The sequence below is a fragment of the Talpa occidentalis genome, unplaced genomic scaffold (assembly GCF_014898055.3).
Source record: "Talpa occidentalis isolate TD23 unplaced genomic scaffold, MPIMG_talOcc4v2.1 talOcc4.5, whole genome shotgun sequence".
Classification (NCBI taxonomy): Eukaryota; Metazoa; Chordata; class Mammalia; order Eulipotyphla; family Talpidae; genus Talpa; species Talpa occidentalis.
The window spans coordinates 114,065,585-114,083,723 of record NW_023604861.1 but is presented as its reverse complement, the minus strand read 5'-3'; the positions used below and the strand labels follow the sequence as shown (position 1 = coordinate 114,083,723).

Here is an 18,139-nt window from a genome sequence, read left to right as displayed (position 1 = left end):
GCTCAGAGAGTGAGAGGGATTCCATGAGCCTGAGAACTGTCTGCGCCTGCAGGGCCCCTCTCCCGAGAAACATATCTGTGACTCTGTGGAGTGTCACACACACCCAGCATTGCTGGGTGCACCGAGCGCTTGTGCTGTGAGCTTCGAAGAGGCCGTGGTGTTCGTGGCAGAAGAGCACTGCAGTTTAGACCTAGTTGGGACCCCAGCAGGGGGATTACTGTGTAACCACCCCCATTTTGCAGAGGAGGGCAATGAAATTTCAAGAGAAATGACTGGTTCAAGGTCATGTAGAACAGGCTAGAAGCAAGTCCCTTGGCTCCCAGTTCAGGACTCATTCCACTGTTACATCATGCTCGTCAAGTTGAGTTGCACAATGGCCTAATATATTTTGTTCTTTCGTGTTAAGTTATGTAATATGTAGGCAGGGGTAGAATTTGGGTGGGGGTGGGGATGTCATTGGAAAGAGGCAACAAAAAGTCAAAGCTGAGATGCGCTCAGTGAACACATGGCCTCTCAGCACCCCCCACCCCCAAATCAACCCCTGCTCCCCACCTGAGATTTCTCCCCAGATCATGTGTAGTGGGTGTGGCCTGCATCCAGTGTCTAATTATTGCCTGTTGACAGTTTCTGGTTTGTGTGTTATCACCTTGGGTCCCTTATCTTTATCAGAGCCAAAGGTTGACTGGTACATTCTGGCCGTGGCTCAAAGCAACTCCACTCCAATTTGCAGAGCATTTATGGCCACTGTGACTAATAGCCCTCTTTCCTCAGATAGCTGCTGCCGCTAGTCCAAGAGCTGTCGTGGAGTCTGGTTCAGTTCTCACTGTGCCTGCCAAGAAGATAGTACAGAGTTTCCCCCTCAGTCAGGGGAAGAAAGTGAAGGCCGGGAGGGAAGTAAGCTCCAGGTCCAGGCCCCTCAACCTGTCCCCAACTCCTTGCCCCTCAACCTGCCCCCAGCTCCAAAGCAGGCCACGGCTCCTGCTTTTCCAGCCTGTCTTGCTGGGACAAAGTTTCCCCTGTGCCTTATCAGCACACAAGGTAGAATTTTAATCTAGCCATTTTTGCCCCTGTCCTGCCCACTCTTAGCTAACCCCCTTACTCATCAGGGGGCGTCTACTCATCAGGACAGACTGAGATGAGGTCATGGAAGAGACCTGTGTGGTCACAGTCAGGCTCATCCTCTGCCCAACATCAGCTTCAGAGTCACCCCAGGTCCTTCCCTGCTCCATTCTGAGCCTCAGGGGCTCTGAGAAATGACCCCACCCCCTCATGACCCCTGACCTTCCCACCCAGAGTCCAGTGACATCAGAGAGGACCTGGGTCCTACTCCCAGCTCAGCCACCTTCCCCTTTCTCAGGATCCTGGGCCAGCCGCCGTGAGGCCAGACCTCAACACGCCGCCTGTAAGATGGACATAACTTTGATCTGTCCTAAAACACTCTCCTTTCAGTGAGCCTTGAGACCTGATTCTGGGTAATGACCCCTCCCGCTGGGCATAGCTCCACCTGGAAGAGGATCCAGGTCCCCAGATGTAGTTCTTTTGTGCCTCACACCTCGCTGGCCCCACTTATGGCCACACAAACCCTTAGCTCCTGGGCTGTGTCTCTGGAGTTTGCCTAGGAGAGATGGAGACCCCTGGAGAGGAGGTCCTTAGAGACAGGCAGGGTGTGTGTGTGTGTGTGTGTGTGTGTGTGTGTGCACCCACCCTCCCAGGCCATTGTCTGGAGGGGCCATTGTCCAGAGGGCTGGGCGGTTGCCTTTATGGCCAGGCAATAAAGGTAATCATTGACCACATCAATACCGCCCTGTGCGCCAGTGCCCGCCCAAGCTCGACCCTGCCAGGCCCTGGATTGCTTTACAGTCACATAAAAGGAGCCTCCACACTGGCCCCTGGGGACTTTGGCCCCTCAAGGCGGGGAGCAAGAGGGAGCTGTTCCCTGGAGACGGCCTCTTCTTGTAATGTTTACTTGGCTGGGGAAGAGCCCTTACCTTTTATCAAACACCACCGGGATTATCTCAGCCCAGGCTGCCTGAGCTGCAGAGTCCCCATCAACAAGGGCCACCGGTCTTCCCCCTCCCGCCTCCTCCCCACCCGCAGCCCAGCTGCATCCAGAAGACAATCTGGTAGGTGCTGTTTCCTTTATAAGTTCTAGTTCAAGCCCTTACAACCCATGGAGTGGAAACCAAGATAATTCCCATTTTACAGACAAGAAAACTTGGGCTCAGAGAGGCCAAGTAACTTTCCTAAGTCACACAGCCAGCAAATGGCAAGCCTCAACAACTTTCAAAAGTCTATAAGGCAGCAGTCTCCAGATCTGTTTGATTATGAATTACTCTCAATAAAAAACAAGTCTTAGCGCACATGCACGATATAATTATACACACCCATAAATCATATACATGTATGACTGAAAACCCGTATATTAAATATTAGCAAATGTCACAGTCCAATGGAACCACCTTTTTTTGTCCTATGTTCAAACCAGATCAAATCAACCCAACAGACAGTCCCTGAGTCTGGATTTCTGGGGCAGAGACAGGGATGGTAACTGGGCTGAGCTTTGAAGGAAAGGTAGGCCTCAGGTGGATAAATATATTAGGAAACGGCATTCCAAGCAAATGCTTGAGCAAAATCCAATAGGCAGAGATGTTCAGGTGCAGACAAGGCCCCAGGAAAGTGGATGGGGTATCCACAACGCTGGAAAAGTCAGGAGGTGCCCAAAATAACCCGCCAGTCTGTCAGAGCTTTGGGTGCAGTAGGGAGCCATGGCAGGTTTGCGAGCAGGGGCGTGACTTCGCCAGAGTCGTGTTTTGGAAACATCCCTCAGGCCACCGAAGGGAGCATGACTTACATTCTTAGACTAATGTCCCCGGAGTTGTGTAACACATCCTTTTGGGAGGTGCTAGACTGAAGGGCAGTTAGGAATTGCCACACTTCTGTGTGTTCGCACACACTCTGCCGTTTACCAGCTGCCCAACCGTGGGCGAGTTCTGCTGCCCTCTGGTCTTGGTTTTCTCATCTAAAAGATGGAATTAACAATCATGCTCACATCACAGAGATTGCCATCCCTCTGAAGTAAGGGGAAACAGGCTGAAGTCCCTGGTTCGGTATCTGACATGCAGCAGATCTCAGTTAAGTGGGGCTGTTCTCAGTGTTACAACACCCCTTCTTGCTCGGCCTGAGGAAATCAAGTCAACCCTTCAAGTTCAGACTTCACTTTTGAGGACTAGACTTATTTCTGTCTTCCCTGGGCTTACCTAATTCTGACTCACATAAGTAACACAGCATTGGCACATCACATGATCACTGCTTGCACTTACCCCTGGCACCCCCTACCATCTCTGTGCTCCTGTACTAGACACTTAGTGGGTCTGGATAAATTTTTGCCACTTGGTTCAAAGTTAAATGAAAAAATGAAGTAACATCAAAAGAGGAGGAGGAGAAGCAAGAAGAGGACGCAGACTGTTTAGGCCACTTTGCTAAGAAACTCTCCCACTGTTTTATGGATCTTCTTATCTACACTATAAAGTAGGTTTGTCAGGCAGGACATGTTAATTTATGCTGAGGTAACAAGCATCCCAACATTTCAGTGGTTTGAAACAGAAAAGATTTATTTCTCTCTCATGCCAAATGAGCACTGGGGGGCTCTGATCTCTGCTGTCCTCGGCAGAGATAGCACCACTATCCATCAGTGTGAATGGTGAGTGGTGTGAACAGCACCACTCACCATCACTGCAGCTCCTGTGACTGCTCCCTGGAAGTGGCACGGATCAAGTCTACTCACACTCCATTGGCCAAAGCAAGTGACTCAGCCATACTCACTTCAGGGAGGTAGTGCAGTGCAATCCTGTGAGGGACCAGGCCTGTGGCCCCAACTCTATATTGTGAAGCCTGTCCTTTCCAACTATTGACTAGCCACTCCCAACAGGGTCACTGAAGTCCCCTGCAGCAAAGAATTGAACCTCACATCCAAGGATTATCCATCTCTCCCCTCCCCTGGACATCCCCCAACCCTCAACATCAACACCCAAGAATCGGGGTCAGTCTTTACCTTCTAGTGAAATTGAAATCATCGGTGAATACAGCCTCTGGTTAGGCATGGGAATCACAACTCTATTTCACATCTGACACCAAGACATCGCTGGTTTATGAGGAGCACAGGAAAGAGTGGGGGAAAACAAAACAGGCACAGCTGGCTTGGGATTGGAATGTGATTTATTACGAAATAATTACATGCTATCTACAGGCTGGGATTGCACACTTGAGTCTGTGCCACAAGGAGAATCTGTCCTGTGCATTTCCCAGAATCCATTACCTGTTTTTTCCATTGCCATTTGCAACAGGGATTGTGCAGGCTCTAAAGGCAATTCAGCTGTGGTACGTGTATATTTGCGGGAGTGTGCGAGACAGTGAGCCAGGAAAGAGCAGTCTTTTGTGGTCCCTGCTGTTGCTGAGGACAGAGCACTGTTTAGTTCCTGATCCAGATTTAAGAAAACCCTTTCACATCTGAAAGCGTGTGCTAAGCCTGCTTCCCTGTGAGAAATGGTGAACAGAAAGACCCCCAAGCATGGGCAGATTTCATTTTGCTCCAGGGATTGGTTAAAGGACGCAACCAGACACAGCGTAGCAAAAGCTCAAGGGCAGAGACCCTGGAGATTCAAACGATAAACTGGGGACAGGGTTAGGGGCTACTGAAGGTCAAGGGCCACAGGGCAGGATGGAACTATGGGAGGAACACAGTTCTGGGGTTCTGCCACTAACTAGCTGGGCAACCTAGACAATTCCCCAGCCTCTGAAGGCCTGGGTTTCCTTAATATAAACTAGGGCTAATGAGAAACAACCCCTCCCTCCCATTGTGGGGTAAGTGAATTCATGGGAAAAGTCAGGCCTGGTGACCAATAGGTGTGCAATAGGTGAGGCCCTGCCCTGCTCTCTGCGCCCCTGAGCTCTGGGGTGGGGTGCAGCCTGGTGAGAGACCCACTCTCCCTGAGTCTTGGTCCACGTGAGCTATGGAATGGGGAAGGGCCCTGTCCAGGAGAATCAAGTCCCCAAAGAAAGAACCTAGTGGGCGGATGCCCAAGAGCTCCCCTTGCCTTTTCAGTCAGTTCCCTGACTATCTATCTCCCAAGAGCTTGCTGCAAGCTGGCTGGCTTCCAGAGCCCTGCTGGGGTCCCTAGCCAGGTTTTCTGGTGGCAGATGAGGAAATTTCAGAGTCTAGAATTTAGCTCAGAGGTAACTGGAAAGAGGGGGCAGGGGTGGCTCATTACCCAGAAAACAAAGAAAAGGAACCTTGGTTTAGAGCAGAAAGAATTCAGCATCAGGAGGCAGGGTCAGGAAAGGGGCTGGAGACTGCAGGATGGAAGAGATGAGTGTGAGGGGAGCAGAGGGGTTCATGAGGGATGAATGTGGGACCCTAGAGACAGGAGTCGTAGGCCCACGAATCACAGTAAGGCGAAGAAGCAGGGTTCCTTGGCCAGGCAGGAGGAATGCAGCCACAGCACCTGGAGGTAAGTACCCCGAGACAAGACAGGTGTCAGGGACTATGGGGTGCTGTGTTCACACCCCCCAGTGCAGACTGGGGAGGGGCAAATGTCTCTGGGTGGGGTTCCTGACTCCTTGATCCAAGAGGCCTGGAAACAGGGCTCATGTTACCATCCCACAGCCAGGCCCTGGCTATGTTGACAAACGGGCCCTTCCCCCAGGCTGGAGTTGCTGAGATGTGGCATTGTTAGGCTGGAAGTGAGTCACAGGGCCTTTCCTTCTTTCTTTTCCTCTCTACTTTCCACTTTGCTCATTGGACACCTTGCACATCTCTCTCTCTCTTTCTCACACTCACACACACACACACACACACACACACTTCAAAATCCATAAACTATTTAAAAAGTGGCCTATCAGCTCACACACCTGGGCCCAGTGCTGGGGAAAGTGGGGGGCTTAGTTCAGGTTCTGGGGCGTGTGTGTATCTGCACAAGGCGCATGGCAATGGGTATGTGCACACACGGGTGTAACAGTGTCTCTGAGCTGCTGGGTGTTTGTTTTTTTTTTTTTTTTTTGGTAAAGATTTATTTATTTATACAAGAACCAGGGTACAGGCCAGATGCGTGGGAGGGTGAGGATTCACCAGAGACAGAGCAGAGAACAGGCAGACTTGACGAAATACACTGCTGAAGGGAGCAGTGGGCGAGACAGGAGAGTTCTGCTATGCCATATGGGCTTCTCCCCGGTCGGCAGGAATTGAACCCATGCTGCAGAGGCTGCGGACAGCTTCACAATGCGGCGCTCAACTGCCTGCGCCACCAGGGAGGCCTTGCTCCTTGTTTCTAACTTTGTAAACACACCTGTGTTCTTGAGATCAGAAGGGGTACCGGTGAGGGGAGCTGTGGCTTGTGTGTGTGTGAGGTGTGGTTGGAGAGCTTTCCATGGAGAGGGGTGTATGTGTGTGTGTTCATGGGTTGTGGGGACAGGCATAGGTGTTTGTGTGTTGTATATTTGAACCACTAGGGCGGGTAGGGTAAAGGAAGCGCATGGATATCCGTGTGGTGGAAGTGGGTGCTGGGCATGGAGGAAGCGTCGCTGTCTGTGTTTGTGTGGGTCCTGGGGGTGACTGTGTCTGGACAGCCAGTCTTGCCTCTGGTCCTTCAGGATGTGAAAAGACTTGGGTTTGTGACTGAGGCCAGTGTCACAGCCTCCTGTTACATTTCCCTCAGTCTGGCCCAGAGAACTGGAAATAAACCCAAAGCAGAACTGGTGGCTGTGGTGGGGGTGATGTCACATTCACCAGGGGTCTCCCAGGGGCAGGGATGCTCACCAGACTGAGCCTCTGGCCAAGGAATGGAATGAAGGCGGGGCCTTGCCCCCTTACACCCTCGCCTGGGTCTACCCAACAGAGAGAGTCCGGCTACAGAGAAGAAATGCCGGAGCACAGGGTCCTCCCAGCGCTACCAGGTGGGCTCAGCTCAGGCGCTAGAGAGGATGACCCCTCAGGGCACGTAGTTTGACCTCATCTATGAGTCCCACCTGACCCTGCCCCTGTTAGACTGAGAAGCCCAGAAGGCAGGGCCTCTGTTTCCTCTCAGCCTCTGTCTCTCCAGGTGTCAGGGGGGACCTGTCTACAGAAAGCAGTTACCTGCACCTGGATGAGCCTGAAGCAGTGGGCACAGGCGGAGGGCTCAGAACCAGGCCTCCTTCCCTGCTCCCCAACCAGGCCCAGAACAGCTCAGTAGGTGCAGGTCTCCAGACCATCCCTAGGGGGCGCAGACAGGCAGCTCCACATGCCTGCACCTGTCAGTAGGGTAAAAGACTGAGCTGGCCTGGGGGAGGGGAGAGGGGCTTGAGGATCTGTGTGAAGAGGGGGGCAGAAGTTCAGTGGGCCCTGATGGGGTGTGACCTCTGTCACCCACTGGCCGTAGGAAGAGCCCCAGGGTCCATCAAGAGTACAATCCCAGGTTCCTGTGCACCAGACTTCATGGAGTGGGTGGTCAGGTTGTCCCTGGGGGCTTTAGGCTCCACACAGGAATGGTGGAGGGAGGGATTACTGGGTTTGCCCAGCTTTCTCTCTCCTCTATAGGCCTCTCCAAGGAATACTTTCCCAGAACTCCTCAAGATGAAACTCTGCTCTCAGCCCCAGGAGGTGGCAGCAGATGAGTGAGGGCACCATTCCCCAGCAAGGGCCCAGGCAGAGGGCTCACTTGTTCGACTCTGTGGCTTCTCCTGGGATGTACCCCTGTGACTAGAGGCTCCCGGAGCAATGTCATGTCTCTCCAGTCCATGTGATTAGACTCCCTGGGTGCCTGTCCTGCCGGGAGGAAGTTGCTCCAGGGTCAATTCTGAATTCTGGAGGGTGGTCCCCATCCAAGGAGGTGCTGCCTTCCTCCAGCACTGCCCATCCATAAAGGGTATTTGTGCCCAGGCAACACCGCCCACCTGGGGCTGGAGGCAGGGGCAGCGGGAACACAGTGCCACAGTGAGAGCGGGACAAACGCGCCTGTGTGCACCCTGGCTGAGGTGCCGGAGGAAGCGCGGTTGGGGCTGAAGTGTTAATGGGGCCTCCTTCCTGCCCTGCCCATGCCAGCTCCTCAGTGCTCATCCCCTCTCTCCTGAAATGCCCGCTTCCGCTCAAGTCCCAGCACACTCCCTCCATGTCCCTGGCCGCAGATCTGTCCTGCTTTGACAAACATCCCTCTCAGCCTTTGGGTTTATGGCTTTTCCGTGTGCCTGCCTTCATGTGGTTGGGAACCAACGTTCAGGTCCCCAGAGCAGAGGCTGGGCCAGGGTGGGGGAGGCTGGGGCTGGGTGTGGGGACTGGGCCTAGCCAAGCAACACTGAGGGGAAACTGGAATCTTGGCGTCAGGGAACAAGGCCCAGCCAGGGCACAAGGCAGGAGGGCTGAGCTCTGTCCTGAGGGAGGACAGTTGGGGGAGGCAGAGGTGGCTGGAGGAGCCAGGAGAGGTCCCCAGAGAGGCCAAGGAGACCATTCTTAAAGGCAGCACCAACCCACATGATGGTAAGCAGCAGCTGCAAGAAGGCAAGGATGGGTATTAGGGTGGGGGTGTTTGCATTTTTGGGTATTTTTTGTTTGTTTCATTTAAAAAAAAGATTTATTTATGCATACAAGAGCTGGGGTGTAGATCAGAGGTGCAGGAGGGTGAGAGGACTCAGCAGAGACAGAGTGGGGAGCAGAACAGGCAGACTGACTGAAACACACTGCTGAGGGGAGCAGCCTGCTAGACAGGAGAAGGCTGCTGTGCCATGTGGGTCAGCTCCCTGGCTGGGGATCAAACTCATGCCCCAGTGGCTGGTGATAGCTTTATAGCACTGTGTCTGTAACCCCTGTGCCACCAGGGAGGCCCCTGTTTGTTTTAAATGGGATATTTATTAAGCACCAACTGTGCCCTGTGCTGTTAGTTCTGTGAATTCATTACCTCATTGAATTCTCACAAAAATTCATCAGTACCATCACACAAATCTTACAGGTGACAAAACCGGGGTCCAGTAACATACAGCCAGGTCACTGAGCTGGTTAGCAGCAGAGTGAGAATTCAAGACTAGACAGAGTTCACGTGATGCAGAAAAGCCATTATACTATTTGCAATCTTGTTAGTCATTGTTGGGCTTTTGTACCTGGGCCTGAAACTGCCAGGTACAGTCACACCCTGTGCCTTCAGTAACTTGGGCTCTGAGGTCTCAGCATCATCTACAAACTAATGTTTCCCACGTGAGGAGTCATATTTTCAAATGTAAGGAAAAGCTCTTGCATAAAACATATACTCATTTAAATGCGTTACTGAATATACATATGCTTATGGTCCCTTGTAATTCTTCCTCAAAGGGTGGTAAAGTTACAATTACCATCAGGGGGAGCAGGAGCTGCTCTATAAAATGTTTTGATTCTATGAAAGAGTTTGAAAAGTTCAGGAACCACCTGATAGACTAACACACCGATGCCCCAGAGGTAGCACATCCTGGTCAAATTCACACACAGCTGGGACCCAAGAGGGCACTAAGAGCTGGGCGGGTCTCCCTTTCTGCCTGGGCAGGGCAGCCCCCCTGACATCTCATTAAGGGGGGCCTGCCTCAGGGTTGCAGGGGTGGGCCTGGGGGATATAGCCCAGTGGGGTATGGAGTTTGAGAGACTGACTATACAGCTAGGAGAAATTAAGGAGCCTCTCCTGCCTCCCAGCATGGCAGGAGCAATTCCAGAGACCAAGAAAGGGCCCAGTCTTACCTGCTATTATTGCTCAATCTTTCATTTGCAGATCTTGCTGGGAAAAAGCCAGCTACGCGTGGAAAAGCGAGAAGATGGGGATGGGAGCCTCTTTTATTGGAGGAGGTACCCAAGGACACAAAACCAGGCTGAAGGGAAAGACACCCCCACTTCACTCCCATGGAAGGAAGCCAAGGAAAGAATTTTCAGATATGGGGCACAATGTAGTATTTTTCTCTTGTTTTTAATCTCAACAATCCTGTAATGCAGATCTGACAACTCCTATTTTCACAGATGTGCCTCAGAGCAGCTAAAAGCTATTAAGAGGCAGAGGCAGTGCCTAAACTAGACCCCCACACTGAGGGGCAAGATCTGTGTTGGGGGGGAGGTCTGAAGGGGAGAGGAGGTGCCGCCCCAGCCCCCACACTGCCAGCTTCACGGACATCCTCTGCCTGCCTTTGTTCACAAAACCGAAAAAGTGATGATGGCTTTCCTTCCTCTCTTTAAGAAAACAACAGAATCAAAACAAACAGAGAAGGGGAACTCCCCTCCAGCAGCTTTTGCCAGAAATAAAAGGAAGAAAGCGTCCCAGTCATGCCCTGGGCTGCCCTGCTACTGGGACAGGGTCTGGGAGGGGAAGAGAGGGCACCCCTCACAAAAATCAAGAGCTTCAGTGCCCCCCACTTTCTGGCACCCACCCAAGCTCAGTTTTCTTCCCAGCAGCCTATCCCCCATGGGTCATCTCTCCATCCAAGATGGGACACACAGCTGAGGCAGCTGAAACTTGCCAGAGGATTTTAGTAAATCATAAGGAAGGGCAAAGAGGAGATAAAAACATGCAAGTCCAAGAAACAAAAACAGCCCCCAAAATGCACTGCAGCATTGTTGGCCTCCCATGGCCACTTCCCACTCAGAACTCCCAGGCCCTGTCCCATTCCTCATCCTGAGCTACTTTCACTGAAGCTCCCACAGGGCAGGAAGAGCTTCTCAGGGGTCTCTTCCTTCCTGGCTTCAGGCTTGTTTGTACTTTAGCAACCCTGCAGTCCAAGTCTGCAGAAGCCTTGAGCTGTGGTAACAGAGATACCTAACCCCTGGCCAGGGCCCTCCCATTCACCTCCTAATTCAACTTGTAGTTCCATGTGTCCTGTGTGCTGACTGGCTCACTTGGGGTGACTGACAGCTGCAGAGACCAGCCCCTGCACACTGGGTGGCGGCCTTAAAGGCTCAGCAGTGTCATCCCACCTGTGCGGGCAGTGACAGGATTTGGTTTCACAGAACTGGCCCATCAGTCAGCCTCACTCTTTGACTGGGACCCTGGGGCTAGCAGTACCTCTGGAAACTTCCTGGAGACACTAAAGAATTTGTGATTGCAGCTGAAGGTGTTTTTCCCCTTTGAGACAAATTCATCTCCACAAACATTAAATGAATGCTACATGCTCAGTGCTGTACCTGGACCTGTGGGAAATGTCAAAGACAGATGAGTCTCAGAGTCTCCCAGAACCTGGGAAAGATGTTGGGGAGAGAATTGTGTCTAAACAAAGAAGCTAAACTGAAACTCCTCTCTTCTTGGAGCTGTGGGAGGTTAGATGGAGAGACTTTTGTGAAGTTGCTATTTGAGGATTACTGCACTACTGGGCCCTGAGTTCCCTGGGGGCAGGAACTGCCTTGTCCTTCTTGTATCCCAGGGTGACAGATCCAGAACTTAGTAGGTGCTCATATTGCAGTGGTTCACAAGCGCTTGATAGCACTGTCTTTAACCCTTGCACCACCAGGGAGGCCCCTAAAACAAATCTTTAAAAGTATAAAAAGTACAGGGGCCTCCCTGGTGGCGCAAGGGGTTAAGACACAGCACTATGAAGCTGCCTGCAGTCACTACAGCACGAGTTCAATCCCCGGCCAGAAAGATGAACCACATGGCACAGCACTGCTGACACACCCACTGCTCCTCTCAGCAGTGTATTTCAGTCAATACACCTATTCCGTTCCCCACTCTGCCTCTGGTGAATCCCAGGTCTTATATGCATAAATAAATAAATCTTTAAAAGAATAAAAAAATTAAAAGTACAAAGGAAAGTAGGAGGCCTCCCTTAGTGTTCAGATAAGGAAGGATGATGGCTTAGTGGGGCAATGGTGCCGGTGAAGCCCAGACAGTGGGGTACAGGCCAGAGATGCGGGGTGGATGGAGGTTTAGAGGATTCACCAGAGATACAGTGGGAAGCACAACAGGCAGATCCACTAAAATACACTGCTGAGGGGAGAATGGGCGAGACAGGAGAGGTCTGCTGTGCCGTGTGGGTATCTCCCTGCTTGGGCTTGAACTCGTGCTGCAGTAATGCCTATAGCTTCATAGTACTGAGATTTAACGCCTTGTGCCACCAGGGAGGCCCCTGCTTTGTACTTTTAATACATCCTCCAAGTGGATTCAGGAATGACTGTGCTAAAGCACACATCAAATTGTGTCATGTTTTCCCTCAAAAGTCTTCATTAGGGCCTCCCCGGTGGCGCAGCAGTTGAGCGCTGGGTTGCAAAGCTGCCCACGGCCTCTGCGGCGGGCGCCGGTTCGATCCCCAGCTGCTCCCCGGCCACCGGAGGAGGGTCCCTCATGGCTCGCAGACCTCTCCTGCCGCCCGCTGCTCCCCTCAGCAGTGTACTTCGGTCCTTCTGCCTGCTCTGCTCCCAGCTCTGGCCCTGGTGAGTTTTCGCACCCTCCCGCGCTTCTGACTGTACCCAGTGAATGTATAAACAAAACAAACAAACAAACAAATAAATAAATAAAACATGCCTCTATTAAAAAAAAAAAAAAAAGGTAAAAAAAAAAAAGTCTTCATTAGCTCCCTATTGCCCATCAGATGCAGTCTATGACTGCCGCCTCCCTCAAGTTGGGCCCTAGAACTTTATCACCAGGCCCCTGAGTTTAGATCCTGGCTCTACCTTGTACCAAGTGGTGATCAAGGACAAGTTACCCATAGCTCCTGACTCTGTTTCTTTCTGTAGAATGAGCATGCTAAGTGTACAGCTCACAAAGGATTAAATGAAGTGCATCCTGCATAGGCATACACAACCCAACACTTGTTGGCTTGTTAAATTGTGAGGTTTTGCCTTCTCCCTGGTCCAAGAAGTTGAGGGCAGGTACCACATGACAGTTGGACCACAGCCTCCCCCACACCCCACCTTAGTGCTGTGTCATTGCAGGAACTCAGCAATGCTTACAGACCAGGGGTAGAGTCCAGAAAAGGGGCCTGGGAGCTAGTGGAATTGATTTCTCCCCTGCCTAGAACACCCTCCTCTTTGATCTCCCGCCCCGGTGCATGCCTACTCAGGCTTCAAGACCCTGCTCTGTCTGCTACTTCCAGGAAGACGTCTCTGTTGTTCAGGTTGGGTCAGGCTCTGGAATGAGCCCACTGTACCCATGGCAGGTAAGTCTTGATCTTGCACTATCATAGAGTAGTTCTCAGTTTAGGCAGCTGACTCCAGAGAGACTGTGCTCCAGGGAGACTGTGCCACCCCAAGAGTCTGGCTCATCATCTACCCAATGAGGTTTTGATGAATGAATTCGTGAATTTTCTCTGTGACCTTGAGCTATTTTCCTCCGTCCCATTCTAACATGCAAAAGGTACTATCTACCTTGGATAAGTGGGAGGCAGTGTCCAAGAGTGGAGGGGATGGAGTGACTTGTGACCCCCACTATGTTAGTCCATCAGGGGCCGCCATGTTGACTCATTCAGTGAGGACCAGGTAGAGAAATGCCCCACACCCTCACATGCTTCTGGTGAGGCGCTCTCCTCACATGGAATGCTAGGGCACGGTCCCTTGGAAAAGCCCATTTTAAAAAAGAGGAAGTCTAGGTTTCCAGCTTCTTCCGATCCCATAACTGGGTCCTTCCCACAGGATCTGCCCCACCCTCCGGGCTATCAGCACCAACTGTGACCTTGAACTGGTCTCCAGTCATCGGTGGACCTCCAAGTTCTCCTCTCTACTGGCCACAGCTTAAGGTGCCATCATGGACTGGTGCCAGGGAAGGAGCCCAGGATGGAATCTTGGCGGACTGACCACCCCCCACCAGGGTGTTGGCCCAAGCAGGCGGGTTTCAGGTTTCAGCTTTCAGACTGTTTTCCTGTCTAGGGCACTTTCTATTTTTCAAGATTTTTCCTATCACAGCCAAACAAACAAAAAAAGAAAAGGAAATTGGTGAGCTTTCTAAGGGCTGGGAGGGTAGTGGTGGGTAGAACTCACCCTGGGAAAGGCTGGAGGCAGGGCTGGAGCGGGGAGGCCCCTAAATCCACACTACCCACCTCCCACCCTTCCCCCCTCTGGCTGACTCATTGTTTTGCAACAAACAGTGGGCTGCCAGGCCCTGGCAGTTTCTCCAAGTCCAGCCCCAAAGCAGGCTGAGTTCAATCCCAGCCCTCCAACGGCCCAGCCGGGCCTGGAATGATTGGGTTATCTCTGCCCACATCCCCTTTGTTGGGGGCGGCCACTTGCTCACCCGACATAAACAAACTCTGGATATGTGAGAAAAGAAGGGACCCTTTATCTCCCAAGGCCGCAGAGGCCCAGCTGGGGCTGCATCAGGAAAAAACAGGACTTTCTGAGATGCCTGTTCCCCAGAGAGGTTTCCCTGCCCAGAGGAGGGATCTCAGAGCACAGCATCCAGAGACCAGCGCCTGGGTTCAAAGTTCAGCTGTGCCACTTGCTGCTGGTGACCTTGGGCAAGTCACTGACCCTGTCTGCAAGTAGCTGTCTACGCCACAGAGTTCTGAGTACACAGATGGCTGGCTCTATAAATGATGTTCTTTCTTTTAAGGAACCATAGATAAGTGGTGTTCAATGGGGAAAGGGGGGTGCTGGAAGTAATGAAGTAATGTCAGATAAATTAAACCCACTCTCCCCCACTCCCCCCCACCCCCCTCCCCTGCTGTCCCCAGCAGGGCTCCTCACTCTGCATCCCTGAGCTGAGGGCATTGATGGGCCCCAGCAGGACAGGCGCTGAGGCCCCAAGCTCCTTTTCAAATGGAAGTTGTGCGGGGAAATCCTCTGGGGAGGTAGGCGCCAGCCTGGGAGGGTCCGGCCACCTGTGGGGCTGCAAGAAGAGGCTTTTGGTTTCCTGTAAAGGCTTTTGGAATTTCAAAAAGCTGTCCCACTGATGGGCAGCCTGGTGGGGTGAATGATGGAGGGAGGGGGCCTTGCTGCCAGCTGAAGTTCAATAGTGGGACCTGTCCTGTTAGTTTCTTTCCCCAAATAGCTTCTTAGCCTCGAGGTCCAGATTCAAATGCTGGTTCTGCCGGGTACTAGCTGGGAGATTGTGGGTGAGTTTCTCTCTCTGAAGTCCCATTTTTCCTGTCTCTACAAAGAAGTAATAATCATACTTTGCGTGGCCAGCAGCGGGGTTAAAGGAGGCCACACAGGCAAAGCTCTGGTGTGGTGTGTGGGCTCCATTCGTGGGTATCATCCTGCATACCCCCGCCCCACCTCATCCGGGACCTGCAAATCTCCTTACTTCTAGCCTGACTCCATTTGGCAGTAGGTCGGTTTTCCCCACCCCACGCTGCTGCTTCCTGTATCCTTCACGATGAGGTCAAGGAGCTTGAAACCACTTCCTCAGCCTCTTCCTCCCTGGTTTCCCTGAAGGGAGCCAATACTGCCCAGAAGGTAACTGCTGTCCTCTGAGTCCTTCAGAGTCCGAGAGATTGGGATTGACATCCAGGCTTCACCGTCATTTGTGACTCCGAGTCATAAGTCATGTGTCTTTTCCAAGCCTCTGTCTCTCAGGTATCTCTTCAGCAAATATTTCTGAGCACTTGTTCTGTGGCTGATACTGTGTAAGGTGCTGCAGGTGCTGCAGGTAAGTAAGACAGATCCAATCCCTGCCCTTGGACAGTTCTAATCTCTCAAGGGAGACATATATTAAATGCATACCCAGACACAATTATTGAATGCTACAGAGGGTGAGGGTCACTATAGGATAATATATTTCTTGGGGGCTCCTGGGAAGGTATCCCTGAAATTTAAGTCAGGACCTGAAGGAAATCTAAAAATGGTAAGAATTGGGGAAATGGAGGGAGAGAATGCTGTACAGATAACAGAAGTGGCATGTATAAATTTCCTGGAGTGGTAACAGGGTGGTCCCCAGGAAAAGGGGAGGTTCCAGTTTCTGGGGTGCCCCTCTGCCTGCCCTGTAATGGGGTCAGCAGAGTTTGGTACTTGTACTGAAAGGCGCCCATGGTGAGCGAACAAAAGAAAGATTCAAGGTGATATGGCAAGTAGAGGGACTAGACCTGGCAGGACTGCACAGAACTTGAGAAGGGCTTTGGACTAGAGTCATTGAGTAGTTTTAAAAAATGGGAGAAATATGATTAGAACTCTTTCAACAAGTCTCTAAGTCTGCATGGATAATAACAGAGTGAATTCTGGAAGACCAAGGAGGAAGCTATCTTTCAAAGGAGGGGCCTATGGTTGAACTAGGTACAGCAGAGCTGGAGAGAAGGGAATCAAGACATATTTAGGGAGTCAGTGCAATAGGAATTGTTTATAGGGTGTTTATGGAAGTGGAAAGATATACAAGGCCTCAAATATAACTCAGGTTTCTGCTGATCGACAATGGATGGAGGGCAGGGCCAGTTACCAAGAGAGGTAGCTCAAGGAAGGGGCAGATTTGGCTGGAGAGATAGGGGTTTTTAGTTGTAAACTCCTACGGTTTAAAATATCTATAAGGCCTCCGTGGTGGTGCGAGGGGTTAAGCACAACACTGTGAAGCTATCCACAGCACAAGTTCGATCCCTGGCTGGCCAGGGAGCTACCCACACAGTGCAGCAGACCTCTCCTGTCTCACCTGCTGCTCCCCCAGCAGTGTATTTCAGTCAGTCTGCCTGTTCTGTTCCCCACTCTGTCTCTGGTAAGTCCTCTCACCCCTGGCACCTCTGGCCTGTACCCCAGTTCTTGTATGCAAAAATAAATAAATATTTTGAAAAAAATAAAATAAAATATCTATATCAAATAAGCAGCCGGGTATACCAATCCTACTTTCCAAAGGAGGGCTATGTTGAAAGTCTGAAACTACAGGAATGGAATTAACATGGAAATGGACAAGCCAGCCTGGGAGAGGAGAGAGTAATCCATGCTAACCAAGGCCTAAGCGCATCCCAGGGAGGTATCAGGGGAAAAGAACCGTCTGTTTTATCAGTTGTATCATGCACGTAATAGTACCCAGAGGGTTATCATGCATAACTGAGGGTGATATGGACTAAGGGGTGGAAGGCTCCTACTCAGTGCTGGCACAAAGTAATGCGCCAGAAACATGGGTAGCAACACTGGGATGATATATTTGGCCACCCATTCTATTCATTTGCAAGTGACTGAAACTTAAACTAGTTTTAGAAAAAAACGGTGACTGCAGTGGAGAGGTCTCCCACAATCAGCAGAGTAAGAGCTGAGTGACCAAGCCACAGGGAAGGGTGGGAGCATGGTCCTCTGGGGTCCTGTAACTCGTTGGGCTCAACTTCTTTCACTTCCCTAGGGACAAAGCTACTGATCCACCTGCAACTCATGTGTTGATGTTCCCTCCACTGGAGAGGCACTTATATTCTCTTTGATCCCATGTGAAAAAATTTGCAGGGAGGACGCTAAATGGCTCCACTTTGTTGAGGGATCTACCGTGTCACCACTCAGTACAGGGGGAGCCAAGGGGTTCTGCTACCATAACACAGCACTATCATATTGCCAGGAAGAGAGCTGCTTATTCAGCAAAACAATAAGCAGGCCTCTCCAATTATTAACCTGGAAATGTGCTTGCAGTCAAGAAAGGAGGCTGATTTTAGTGCCTGAGGTGATTAAAAGCAAAACAGAAGCCCCGGCTGTGTGGTTATTTGTTGATCCTGACACTCCCAAGATAACCACTCCTTCCCACTCCCAATCAGCCAGAGGCGTCGTGGCTCTAGGTCCCACATGCCCTCTACCAGGCAGCCCTTGCAGGTGGACCACCCCATGGTCCCACTTTGAAGGGCACCCTCCCACCGCCCCACCCCAGTGATGAGGCCTTCATTGGCCATTCTGCACCCTAAGACTGAAACCAGCTTCCTGTTTGACCTCCCCCATCACATCAGTTACGGCCTACCTTACTCCAGACCTCATCCAGGGTGGGTACCCCCACCTCCCCAGTCTCACGTTCCTCCCAGTGACCTCTGAACAGCCTGCTGCAATGTTCATTGCTTGTATTACAGGGCACATGCACTTGGTGAAGTTAGTAAGAGTTTGTACATGCTTACTCTTGTTTACCAACTGAAGTACACACCAACACCCCCATCTGACAAGAGGAACGGGGCGCAGTGCATTTCAGTAACTTGCTCTGAATTACAGAAAGACACCATTGGTTAGGGAAGTAATCCAGATTTGAATTCAAGACTAATAACCAACCTTAAAACCCTCTAAACCATGGGC

General features: G+C 51.4%; 1 long non-coding RNA gene across 1 annotated transcript; it reads right to left on the bottom strand.

Annotated features, from left to right (window-relative positions):
- Positions 1-698: 698 nt before the first annotated feature.
- Positions 699-13,973, bottom strand: LOC129146941 (uncharacterized). Its single transcript, XR_008554337.1, has 3 exons — positions 13,940-13,973; positions 2,852-3,019; positions 699-829 (listed from the first exon to the last, which is right to left on the bottom strand). It is a non-coding gene; the product is annotated as an uncharacterized LOC129146941 (long non-coding RNA).
- Positions 13,974-18,139: the final 4,166 nt, after the last annotated feature.